This window comes from Zingiber officinale, chromosome 10B (genome assembly GCF_018446385.1).
Source record: "Zingiber officinale cultivar Zhangliang chromosome 10B, Zo_v1.1, whole genome shotgun sequence".
Lineage (NCBI taxonomy): Eukaryota > Viridiplantae > Streptophyta > Magnoliopsida > Zingiberales > Zingiberaceae > Zingiber > Zingiber officinale.
Window position 1 is genome coordinate 52,255,237 of NC_056005.1, and position 14,325 is coordinate 52,269,561.

General features: G+C 37.5%; 1 long non-coding RNA gene across 1 annotated transcript; it reads right to left on the reverse strand.

Annotated features, from left to right (window-relative positions):
• Positions 1-5,408: 5,408 nt before the first annotated feature.
• On the reverse strand, positions 5,409-5,943 carry LOC122030589. Its single transcript, XR_006125481.1, has 2 exons — positions 5,735-5,943; positions 5,409-5,489 (listed from the first exon to the last, which is right to left on the reverse strand). It is a non-coding gene; the product is annotated as an uncharacterized LOC122030589 (long non-coding RNA).
• Positions 5,944-14,325: the final 8,382 nt, after the last annotated feature.

Here is a 14,325-nt window from a genome sequence, read left to right on the forward strand (position 1 = left end):
GTTTTCTCAATATGACTTTTTGGATTTTGGGACTAGGCAGCAATAGGACATCTCCAAGCTATAGGAGGTATGTTTGTTATTGTTATCATATACTTCTTTTAGTACATATATAGTTGTCTATGATAGTTGGTTATGATATGTGTTAGTACTCTTTTAGTACCTATCTAATTGGTTGTAGCATATATTGCATGTGATGGGTCAACCACTGATTACGAATGACTCTATTGGAAATTAAGGATAACAGTCTTAGGGGATTCATCATATCATACTACTAGTAATAATCATGTTAACTCAGTCTGAAGAGGATTAATTTATATTCTCTTTGGTTCTGCCTTAGTTGCTTTTGTCGAGGATTAATGTACTCTTATTGGACTAGTTAGTAGATGACCGATATATTTTTGTTGGTTCGATTAGTAGGGGACTGACTTACTCTATTTTTATAGAGATTTTGAATTTTTGGGTTACTCATGCTTGGTTAGAGATTTTTAGGCACATTTGGGTACATGACTTGTACCAATTTAGAGAGGACTGAATCAGTCATATACCTTTATCGGCTTGGTCAACCTATAGAGGATCGACGTATCCTATTCCATGTGGATTTTAACCCTGGATCGTCTGTACCTGGTAGGATGACTTAGAAGGTACATTCAGATAGGATACTCCTACTGATGTGGAAAGGTGTAAAGCTACTTGCTTAACATTTAGGAGATACAACCATTTCATGGGCGTATGAATTGGTGAGTACATTCGGATATATAATTTGTACTGGCGTAAGCAAAATTGAAGTTAGCTACTTATCTTTACGTGACAAGGCATCACGTGAAGGAAGAAGCAGATAATGATATTGACATCAAGGCATCTTTGGTGATTACGTTGAGGTGTTTTGAGAGCAAGTACTTCACTACCTCTTTCAGTAGCATGATGGATTATAAGGTGATGATAAAAAAAACTCACCTAACGTTGTTCCATGGGAGATCCTGACTCATGGACCAATCATGGATATCCTTGATGGTATATAGAGATTTATGACCAGCGGTGATACAAAGGTAGTGTTAGTTGATTAACACCTAGGAAGTTTCACTTTCACTGAGTGAAAATATCATATGATGATTTATGAGGAGTAGAACGTCGATTGACAGTTATGTTGGTTCGCTATTTGTTGATAGTACTCCTCTACCCTTGTGGGTATTGCTTGCCACCTGAGGTTATTGAACCTCAGGTGGAGCAATCGTAGTATGATGTGTTTCAAGATAATGGTTAGTCGACTCAATTATCATTGTCTCCATAAGTAGTTCAAGACCTTGATCACTCAATCATTTACTAAAGGTCTTGAAGTCTATATGTTAGATCAGGATATTCGATATTTTATCGACATTTGTCGGAAGATATTTACGGGTATGATTTTAAGATTTGTGGTGATATTCTTTGATGGGTAGACTCTTAGTCAGGAGGTTGAGTGACCCTTGAAATTAGAATTGTGATTATTTAATTATGGATATTTGAGTATCTAAAGGATGAGATTTGACATACTCCTTAGACATTGTTTGGATAAGATTAGTAGAGTTTGTATACTCATATCTTTTGGATATTAGGGTACTCGATATAATGAAAATTGGTCACTGAGGAGTTATTATGGTTGATTGTTGTTGAGGATGGCTTGAGGTTGAGGATATTGTGAGATCAGATATTGTGATATGTCGATTTCTAATGATTTATTAAATTAAATGTTGAGTTATGTGGTTGTCTGATTATCTATTAGTGGATATTTGTTTTGATGATCTATTATTTGAGTTTGTCGTTGATGGTGACATAGTGAGTGTGATGTGTGATATTTATGGATTTGGTGATATGTAGTTGGTGATTAGATTACAAATTCGTGGCTCGTAACCTTATGGTTGAGTATGCCTTATATACGAACATTATAAGTTTTTGGTAATGCCACTTGGGCTTACCAATGCTCCAGCGGTATTTATGGATTTGATGAACCGCGTCTTCCTAGAGTATCTAGACCGGTTCGTTATCATCTTCATTGACGACAATTTGATCTACTCGTGTTCCAAGGAGGAACATGCACAACATCTTCGCATAGTCTTGGAGACCCTTCGACGACATCGACTATATGTGAAATTCAGTAAGTGTGTTTTTTGGCTATCCTTAGTCGATTTTTTGGGACACGTGATTTCTAGCCGAGGTATTTTCGTAGACCCTCACAAGATCGAGGCTGTCACCAGCTGGGAGTAGCCGAAATCAGTTCATTGAGGGTTTCTCTCTCATTGCTATGCCGCTGACACGCTTGACCAAGAAAGGCGTGAAGTTCACGTGGTCAAAGCCTGCGAGACCAGCTTCCAGGAGCTGAAGCAGAGATTAGTATCAACACCAATTCTGGTTTTGCCCTCTGGAGAGGACGGATTTATGCTCTACACTGACGCTTCTCTATAGGGTTTTGGCATTTTTTTTGATGCAGCATGACAGGGTAGTCTCTTATGCTTCTCGTCAGTTAAAGGAGCATGAGAAGAACTACACAGTACATGATCTAGAGCTGATCGCAATTATCTTTTCTTTGAAGATTTGACGACATCATCTATATGGTATTACATTTGAGATTCTCACTGATCATAAGAGTTTCAAATATCTTTTTACTAAGAAGGAACTCAATCTCTGATAGAGATGAATAGAATTCCTGAAGGATTATGACTGTATTATTCGCTACCACCCGGGGAAAGCTAATGTGGTTGCCGATGCACTTAGCCGGAAGTCCAGAGGAACTTTAGCTCCCGAGTTTTGGTCGCGGACTTGATTCAGGGCTTCTCCGAGTTGGGGCTTGAGGAGCAGGGATAGATAGAGCAGGGTATTCTAGTTACCATGGTTGCTCAGCCATTGATCAGGACGAGGATCGAGAGGCCCAGGCCGGTGATCAACGCTTATAGTTCATTGGCAGCCAGATAGCTTCCGGACAACAGACAGAGTTCACCCGAGATGACGAGGGTGTTATTTATTTGCGAGGCAGGTTATGTATACCTCAATCTCACCTGATCTTGGAGGAGCTACTTCAAGAGGATCATCGCTCCCGATTTGCTATCCACCTAGGCGGGACTCGCATGTATCGAGATTTGAGGCGTTCCTTTTGGTGGAACGACATGAAGAAAGACATCACGGAGTTCATAGCTAGATGTCTAGTCTGTCATGTAACACCCGTAGGGTCTCTAGCAAATTTTATATATATTTTTCATGATTAGAAAGGGCTTTATGTGGTTTTCTTTTAAAAGTGAAAAAAAAGAAACAGAACCAAAAAGAGGCATGACCAGGGTTTGAACCTTGAACCTCTTAGCAAGTGACAAGTATTATGTGGTATGTGATAACCGGTAGCCCTAGCAAGGGAGTGCTGTTAGAAAGAAAGGGGGAATTGTAGTTAAGAGGAAGGGACACCTTTCTCCTCTTTAGAATGAAAAGTTTGGTTTCTCTTCTTTCACTAAGAATAAATGAGAAAGTGATTAAGTGAGGAAACAAGAGGATGACAAGTTGTTTTCTTCCTCCTCTTTTTATTTAGAATAAGAAAGAATAAGAGGCAAGGGAATGCAAACTTTGCTTTCTCCTCTCACCTTCTTCCTCCTTATTCTTCCTCCGCCGAACCTAGTTCTTTCTCTTCTTCTTCTTTCTTTTTTTTTTCGGAAACAAGCCTAGGGCTCATCCTTAGGAAGACTTCACAAGGAGGAGTCCTCAAGGCCTAAGTCTTCATACAAACAAAATATACAAGGGGGAGTCCTAGAAGCGGAGGATCTTCCTTGTTTTCTCTCCACAAGGGTATTCTTTTGCGATAGACCAAGCGAGAGGAAGTAAGTATCTCCCTCACCTGCAGTACAAGTAGCTTTCGAGGTTTTCATGTTTTAAAGTTGCTAAAAACCTAGAACCATGCTCTTAGGGTTTCGGCCAAGAAGGAATAAAATGGTTTGAGAAAGTTTTTAAAACATAAACTATGATTGCTTATGATTCCTTATGGTATGTGATCCACTATATGATGTTAGTTAAGGTTTTCATGTTTTAAAGTTGCTAAAAACCTAGAACCATGCTCTTAGGGTTTCAGTCAAGAAGGAATAAAAGGATTGAGAAAGTTTTAAAACATAGACTATGCTTGCTTATGATTCCTTATGGTATGTGATTCACTATATGATGTTAGTTAAGGTTTTCATGTTTTAAAGTTGCTAAAAACCTAGAACCATGCTCTTAGGATTTCGGCCAAGAAGGAATAAAAAGGATTGTGAAAGTTTTCACTACAACAAAAACCCTCATAGACATCGGTTTTCCACCGGTGTCTATTACATTTTCGACCAATGTCTATGAAGTCGATGTAAAAGGTCTGTCATTTTAGACATCGGGTTAAAACCGGTGTAGTATCACTTAACAAATTAGGTGTAGTATCACTTAACGACACCGTTTCATCAACGGTGTAAAATCGATGTAATATTATATGTTAATAACACCAGTTTTGACAGCGGTATACGATCGATGTAATATTAGTTAATAACATCGGTTTTGCAGCGGTGGAAAACCGATGTAATATCGATATTTTTCACAAATTTGATTTCCGAAACAATGAAAAACCGACAGTAACAAAACAAACACAAATATTCACAAATTACACAAATATTCTTCATTCAACAGTATCCATAAAATACACAAATATTCATAAATTATATAAATAATCTTCTTACAACAGTATCCATAAAATACACAAACATTCTTTTTACATCAAAAGCTAATAGATATCAGAATCATTAAGGTAGAACATTCTTTTAACAACACATCAAGGTAGAACCACACTTCAAATGTAATCTAGCATGCATTCAGCCCACTCGAACCGCACTTCATCAATTTCAACTCTGGAGTACTTGAGATTTGTAAACAGTAAAAACACATAAATAATATATTAGTAAACCAAGACCAAAAATCATAGTTGAAAAAGTAGTAAGAGCACCAAGTAATAAGATGACTAATCTGAATGCTTAAAAAGAGACACATTCATCATTTATCTCAACCACATCATATAGTGATAGATTTATCATTCCTGGGAACTTAATATATTCCAAACTAGAAATTATTGCAACAAAGTTTTCTCATAGTTGTGATTTAATTAATCAGTACTTGATGGAGGTTCAATTTTTTCATATTCCGAATATCATTCTGAAACATGAGTAAAAGAGGGTGGAATTGGAATAACACTTGTTTAATTATGCACAAACAGCTAAGAATTTTGAATTTAAGTAATAGCAATAAAGTTAAACTAGATAACTTGGACAACGTATGATTTGAACACATTAGACACAATTCAAAGAAATGTCAATCAATCAAAAAAAATTAAAGAAATCAGTCACAGGACAACATCGAGACTGAGGCAAAATGATTAGCTTGCCTTTTGTGCTTCAGTCAAGGTGCGACCAAATCGAGGAGGAGCAGGCCTCTTAGTTAGTCATTTTACATCTACCTCTGCTCCCCTGTTAGAGTGTAAAGAAATGCAACAGGGAGAATAAGAATCAGATAAAAGATAAAGAACGTATTAGGAAAAGTGCAAACATTGTGTCTACAAACTCCCTAATATTCTGAACATTTAAATGTTCCTCTCTTCAAGAAGAAAAGTACATGGATATATTACTGGATGGAAAGCCCTAACAAATATTTTCACCATTTCATATTTAGGTATTTCTGCCAGACTTCACAACACGACCCCAGTAGATCATACCTGTTTACTACAAAATAAACAGAGTCTGGCTTTGCTTGGATAGCTATTTTGGTAAAACCCAGCTTATCAGCAGGCCACAGCTCATCCCCAAAGAAGTTGCTTGTGTACAATACTTGGTCTCCAACCCTAAGTCCTGCCTTTGCTGCATTTCCACCAGAATCTACTGCCTAGAAAATAATCAATCATGGTACATTAGTCAACCAAAAAAGATTAACCAAATGCCTATTGATATTATATCACTTGATTGTCGTTCTGTTTTATTATGTAGCATTAGAAGTGACAATAGTCTTGAATAGAATTCAATGCAAAAATAAGATTAACATATCATCATGATGAAAATGAGAGCATTATGGTAACGTCAAGCTACTGGCTAATTTTACCTAGAAATGAAATCTATGCGAGAAACAGATACAAAATTTAAACAGAAACAATCAGGGTGAAAAAAAGACATCCACTCTGCATCTTGTCGATGGAGCCAGAAGCCCCCTCTCTCTTTGCAGTGTTGGTACTACTGTCTTTTATTTCAGGAACACATTTGTTGAAGTGAGAACTATAAACCGATTAGCTGCTTGTGAGAATGCATGGTATTTTGAGTAACATAAAAAAACTGGTTAACAGATGTTAGTGAGTCATTTGGGATCAAAACTCTGAAACTTGTTGGACAAAAATCTGATCAACATCAAAGATACAATGTTGTCTCCTGATGAACAAATGCAAGGAATTAATCATACACTAACAAGTCAGTGTGAGCATGATTTAATAGTTCAATTAAAATAAAATCAGTACCTATTTGCTTGATCAGAAGAACTGCTTGCTGCCTCACAAGGAGGGATATTAGATCATTTATCAAATGTTACTGCACATCTACAATACCATGAAAAAGATAACAGAGCGTGACTCAGCATCCAAAAAACTTGTCAGGTTTTAACGATCTAGTATGAAAATAAAAAAAGTTCCGACTAAGTATAAAGTTATAATCACATCTTGTGGAGTTTGAAAGTATAAAGATAAATTTAACATGGACCTGATGCATCGCAACATAAGAAAAACCTTTTTTAGGAAAACCCTGCAGCCAACAAATAATTCTGGCACTTCTTCAAAGGGTGCCTGCAAGTAGACACAGGTCAGTAGAAACTAAGAAAACATTGTTGTAGTAAAAAAGAGAGTTTAGACTAAAAATAAGTAGATAAATGGTACCTTAAAAAAGAGTGTATCAGCTGCAAAAAACAATAAAAATTTGTCAAATTACTAGACATAACAGTAAAAGTTATAAATGATTGAGCAACTGGTATCTGTGTTACTTTCAAACAGAACAAAACAATTTATAATCAGTTCCCTGTAATTTGATAAGAAGATAAATTGACAAATATATATTGCATCACAAGAGTTTTAAGATGACTTATTGAAGTTCAATCTTGCCCATTACTAGTTACTAGTAGCATCACAAATGTAAATCTGGTAGGTAATGACATACCATTCAACGGTTGACCAATAGAATGCGCAACTTGGTTCAATTTTTCCTTTACAGTCTGCAATGCAATAAAAAATATTTTCCTATAAGTACTAAAAGACATCCTAGATAAAACCATGGCCAAAGAACATGAGAAAAATGCATCTCGATAGAAAGAGATGTCTAAAAATTTGTAGTATTGTAATATGACCAGAAATATGGTGCATAAATTTGCAGTCATACCTCGAATTCTGCATGACTAATAGCCTTATAGGGTAGCTGAAATTCAGACATGAGTGACCTCTACGAGCAATAGAACATAATTTTGGTAAATGAAATTAGATAAGAGCTCCAAACCTCATACAAGGTATCCAGAATATACCTATGACTCGGGGCTTTCTAGTCGGAATCGATAGCGGAAAAGAGAAGTCTCCATGGAAAGAAACCATTTCCTTAATTCATCCCTAGGAGGTGAAGGAGATAACACTCAGGAAAGATAGTGTGATATCAAAATAAAACATGACCATAAAAATCAAAACCTACATTCTACAATATGCAAGACGAAGAACGAAGTGTGAAATGATATCTTTGTTCATGACCTTCGATGGATCTTGATGCCTCATATGTGCCCTCCATAGTTCAGTTACCTAATTTTCCCAAAATAAAACATATATTTAAAAGTAAAATGAAGGATCCAAACAAAATCACACGCAATACCAATTTCTCCATCTCTTCGGGCCTTTTTCCTCGAGGCAAACCATCTGAAATACCTTGCAGGACTTCATGAAAACAATCGAATATAAGTTACCAACAAAGCCAAACAGATGCAGGATACGGAAGTTGATCAAGGAAGGGGAGGTATACAACGAACCACAAACCCTAGAAATGGGAAAAGATGAGGTTTTGCAAGGTACCTCGGAGGCGATCAATGGCGTAGAGTTCAAAATCTTAATAATGGAGGACTTCGTCGAGTTCATCAAATACAAAATCCTAAGTAAACTTAATCTGTTAGAAAATGGAAGGCATAATAACCTTTTGAAACATTGGTAAACTCTAAACTCAAATTATCACTCTTCAAATATCAAACAATGTATATGTTAGTTTTTAACCTTGTCGTTCTCATATCCAATGCAGTGTGGTGACATCTCGTAGTGAAAGATAAAAAAAACAAGTATATACGAGGTTTATGAGATTTATATTCCAAACCAAGTTTCTGTTGGAATTATTTCCAACTATGAATTTATTTTAATGTGCTTTGTGGTTGTCAAATGTCATCTTTAAGACAGAATTATCAATCAAATAACAAGTGGAACACATTTTAATTAAGGGCAAGGTTTGTTCTATTTCATTCAGATTTCCCCATGAGTGGTTTAGCATTTGAACCACAAGTACTCATAACATAGATATAGGTATGCAAGACTTTGTAATAAGTCTAAAACTCAAAATTCTACATAGCACGTTTCCAGGTTAAATCCAGAATTTATACCATGTAGCTTGGCACATTACTTCACTGATAATATCTAAAGCCCAATGTGGGACTTCCAGTCAAAAGCCTAGAGAACTTTAGATCCTTAAGGGAAAAAAAAGTTCAAAACCATGCCAAGCTATTAACCTGTAAATCATTAGTGGAAGCTCTTGACTGTGCTCATTACTTTTGCTACAAGAAAGTAGGAAAGGAAAATGTACATTAGCTAATCTCACATGAATGATAGTATCAGCACCAAAGTTGATCCTCCACTGGAGCATCTCAGACCACATATGAGTAGCTTTTTCAATATTGAACCCTCGTGCCTTTAGAAATCTGGAAATGATAAGTCAAAGGTTCAAAAGAAAATGTGTAGCATGATAAATCATAATCTTACACTAAAATTAGATGCATTTGATAGATTATTCTGACATCCTTAAGTGTGTTCAATCCTTGAGAAGCAATAAGAGTTGATGAGTAGGTGGTTAATAGATTCCAATGAAAAACCACATGTAATTAAGTCATGATCAATTGGTCTAGATGCTTTAAGGCCTGAGTGTGAACTTGTCCAAGTAGGATTAACCAACTATTGAGAGGAATGAAAAATTTTATTATGTCACACAGTCCTCCTCCTCAAGCTATAATATAAATGGTATCTATATCCAGCTTATTATGTAAATTAAACAAGATCTCACAGAAGAAAAAGATAAAATGAACTGAGACATGATAACAATGAAAATGAAAATGCCAAAACTAGCACAACAACCTTGCATTGATGATTGGTTGAGGGTTATGGCGATCTTCTTCCTTTTACTTCCCTTCAAATTTAATGAATTGTGGATTTTGAAGTTTGTGAGGATGAAATGATAATAGCCCTAGTGGGATAAGGCTTGATTGTTGTTGTTGTTGTTGTTGAGGATGAAATCATAACTTGTGAGATGTTGCCAAATGAAATAAATAAATCAGGATTCCAACATCTAAGACTTAATATTGAGAGAAAATGAGCAAATGTGGAGAGACAACGACAACAAATGGTTTTCATAGACTAAAAAGAGTTTATGATAATAACCAAGAACACAATCACACTTGGACCAAATCTGGCTTCAAATGTTGTGAGCTTACTTCGAACCATATTAAATTGATTTTGTTCCTTTTACTGTGATTGTGTTATTCAACCTTAAGAGATGAAGATCCCACAACATGGACATGTGGTGGAGGTAATTCTACATTTTTAAAGCACAAGATAATATCTACATGGTCTGAGACAATAAGTTGTAGCAAGTGGTGAACAGGTGGTATTAGAGGAATGTGATCCCAACAAAGTTGTTAGATCTTAGAGTATTACATCTAGAATTTCATTCTATGTCGAGCAATCAAACATGATATCCCATGATGTGGACCATATTCCAATTAGCCAACCAGGCACATGTGACTTTATTTCCACCTTAGCCAATTGGCCAAGGACCTCTGGTTCAAGAGTCGACCTTCGACCAGGTCAACATGTCGGCATCTCATAAAGACAAATGGGTATTACCCAGAGCTCCCTGAACTCTCCCATCCAAATGTGCAGAAGTTCCCTAAGTTATCCTTCAACTACTCAAAGCTTCTTGAGCTCTTCTCCAATTACTCAGCAGAGCCAAACAGACACAGGATAGGGAAGTTGATCAAGGAAGGGGAGGTATACAACGAACCACAAACCCTAGAAATGGGAAAAGATGAGGTTTTGCAAGGTACCTCGGAGGCGATCTATGGCGTAGAGTTCAAAATCTTCCATCCGGACCTCGAGGGAGTATACAACGAACTACAAACCCTAGAAATGGGAAAAGATGAGGTTTTGCAAGGTACCTCGGAGGAGATCTATGGCGTAGAGTTCAAAATCTTCCAGCCGGACCTCGAGGGAGTATACAACGAACCACAAACCCTAGAAATGGGAAAATATGAGGTTTTGCAAGGTACCTCAGAGGCGATCTATGCCGTAGAGTTCAAAATCTTCCAGTCGGACCTCGAGCGCAGGCGCGGAGCGGTAGAAAGAGAGTTTAGCCGACGTTGTCGAGGCGGCAGCATGAGTCGATTCCCTCTGTGATCGAACAATCTCCATTCCCTACATCTCTGAATGCTCTAGCAGCTGAGGACTCGAGGGTTATTCGTGTGAGGGTTTGGCCGGATTTGTGGGCAAGCTAGAAAAGGCAGAAAGTCGTGTGTTGAAATGAGGCTAAGAGATGGCTGAGAGAGATGAGGAAGGGGAAGAGGGAGATGAGGCTGAGAGAGATGGCTGGATGCCCAGCGGCGAGGAGGAAAGTGGTGGTGGAGTCGTGACGGTATACGGACGGCGCGATATAGGTTTAGGTTTGGAGGGAAGAATGAAATGTTGCAAATTTTGGTTAAGTATTGGTGGAAAAATTAAAATATTTTATTTTGGTTCATTAACACCGGGTTTTAAAAACTGCTGTTAAAATCAGTGTCTATTAACGAAAAAAAGGCGCTCATAGACATCACCTAAAAAATCGATGTCTATGAACTAAAATCTGTGCTCATAGACACCGATTTTTGGAAAAACCGGTGTAAAATACTCAAAGACATCGGTTTTTATTTAAAACTGTTGTTGTTCCACTGATGTCTATGAGGGTTTTTGTTGTAGTGTTTAAAACCTAAACTATGCTTGCTTATGATTCCTTATGGTATGTGATCCACTATATAATGTTAGTTAAGGTTTTCATGTTTTAAAGTTGCTAAAAACCTAGAACCATGCTCTTAGGGTTTCGGCCAAGAAGGAATAAAAAGGATTGAGAAAGTTTTAAAACCTAAACTATGCTTTCTTATGATTCCTTATGGTATGTGATCCACTATATGATGTTAGTTAAGGTTTTCATATTTTAAAGTTGCTAAAAACCTAGAACCATGCTCTTAGGGTTTCGGCCAAGAAGGAATAAAAAAGATTGAGAAAGTTTTAAAACCTAAACTATGCTTGCTTATGATTCCTTATGGTATGTGATCCACTATATGATGTTAGTTAAGGTTTTCATGTTTTAAAGTTGCTAAAAACCTAGAACCATACTCTTAAGGTTTCGGCCAAGAAGGAATAAAAAGGACTTGAGAAAGTTTTAAAACCTAAACTATGCTTGCTTATGATTCCTTATGGTATGTGATCCACTGTATGATGTTAGTTAAGGTTTTCATGTTTTAAAGTTGCTTAAAATTTAAGATCATGTCCATGCAAGTTTCGGCCAAGATGTGAATTAGGATTGTGGAAAGTTCAAAACCCTAACTACACATGATAATGACTCTATATGTTATGCTATGTGATATGTGAACTTTATGTCACCACGTTATGCTTATGAAAAGATTATGTATGATGAAATGCCTAAGAGATGCTTCCCTTTAAGTTGGGACTAAGAGCACTCTTCATGATATGACAAGAACATGATATGACAAGAACATGCTATGCTTCATGATATGACAAGAACATGATATGCTATTTTACTTTTGTATTGGCTTGTACCGGACCCTAAGAATGGTCCATGGGATGGGCTCCTAAGTTGCCCCTAGGTCGATGGTCAAGGAAACGGGCTTAGTTCCTAGTAGGTTCGAGATTATCTACCTCGGATTTCTTTAGTATGCGCGCAATTCATGTATGTGGTACAATGTCGGGCCCTCATGTTGAAATTTATGTTTAAGTACCTATATGATATATGCTTTCAAAAAAGCATCTTGCATATGCTTATTTCATGCTATATGAATTTTGGATATATATGTTTTCAAAAGAACATCTTGCACATACTTATTTCATGCTATATGAATTTTGGATATATATGTTTTCAAAAGAACATCTTGCATACACTTATTTCATGCTATATGAGTTTTATGCTTTCATATGCTATGTTGATGCTCTCTTGAGATATGTCTATGATGCCTAGATGAACATGCTACTACCTTACGCTTATGCTCTCATATGCTATGTTTATGATTTGCCCAAATGAATATGACTCTACCTTATGCTAGCATGCAAATGTTAAATCTAGATGTTGGTTAAGAGAACATGTCACTACTCCATGTTTAGTTCATGATTCATGGCTTTTGTGAGTAGGAAAGGATCTTACTAAGCCTATGTGCTTTTAGTTTTAATTTCCTTGTACTGCAGAAAAGGGTAAGGGATGGCTAAACTAAAGGGAGCAGCAGGAAGGGCGAAGATGTGTGTGGCAGTGGCATGGCGGAAGAGATCTGTGTTGTTTGTCAAGACTTATATATATGCTTTAAGCTTTTGCATGTAAACTAGTTTCATTTCTTGCTACTTGATGCTTTGGATAGTTCCTACTTGATATTGACTTGAACTTGTTTGGATGGTTTATACTTTAGGTGAACTTATACCATCTCTTGTTTCCATAGTTATCATGAACTTTAGGAAAACAATATATATATGTGTTTAGTTTCTTCTTATTTAGTGAGCTTTATACTCTAATTAAAAACAAGCATGTATCATGTTTCAAGTAATAGATAGTAAAGAAATTTTATCTGCACGAATGCTAGTATGCTCACATGTCATGATTGTTTAGATGCATATGATAACAAATATTATTCATGTCAAATTTTCTTCCGCTGCCATGATTTCATATGCATGTATGGATGTAGTGAATCGTAATGCCGTCCCTTCTGAAGGGCGGGCGTTACATGTCAGCAGGTGAAGGCTGAGCACCAGAGACCTGCTGGTTTACTTCAGAAGATTCCTATTCCGGAGTGGAAATGGGAGCACATCACCATGGATTTTGTGGTGGGATTACCTAGGACACGACGAGACCATGACGCGATTTGGATAATGGTTGACCGATTAACCAAATCCGCACACTTCTTAGTGATTCGGAAGACTAATTCTCTGGATCGATTGGCAGAGTTGTATTGTCGGGAGATCATCAGATTGCATGGTGTTCCTTTGAGCATTATATCGGATAGAGACCCACGGTTCACGTCCCAATTCTGGCATAGTCTGCAGTAGGCCTTGAGCACACAACTCCATTTCAGTACAACATTCTATCAGTAAACATATGGGCAGTTAGAGCGGACTATTCAGACATTAGAGGACTTGCTGAGGTCTTGCGTTATGGATTTCGGAGGCAGCTCGGAGGACCACTTACCATTAGTAGAGTTTGCCTACAACAACAGCTATCATTCAGCTGTCCAGATGGCACCGTTTGAAGCGTTGTATGGTAGGCCTTGTCGGATACCCATCCTCTGGGAGGAGGTTGGGAGGCCCAGCTACTAGGACCTTAGAGAGCTCAGCAGAAGGCAGAGTTGGTCCGTACTATCAGACGGAGAATGTCCGAGGTGCAGGACAGTCAGAAGAGTTATGCTGATCAGAGACGCAGACCCCTGGAGTTTTCTTCAAGCGACCATGTATTTTTGAGAGTCTCGCCCACGAAAGGGGTGAAGACATTTGGCCTCCGAGGTAAGCTAGCTCCACGATACATTGGGCGTTTCCAGATCTTGGAGAGGGTTGGAGCGGTAGCTTATTGTATAGCGCTACCATCATCTCTGGCAGGCATTCACGATGTATTTCATGTGTCCATGCTGAGGAGATATATACTCGACCCAACATATATTCTGTAAGATATATTAGTTCTCATTCAGTCTAACGTTACCTACGAGGAGGTTCCGGTACGAATTCTGGACCACAGAGAGCATCAG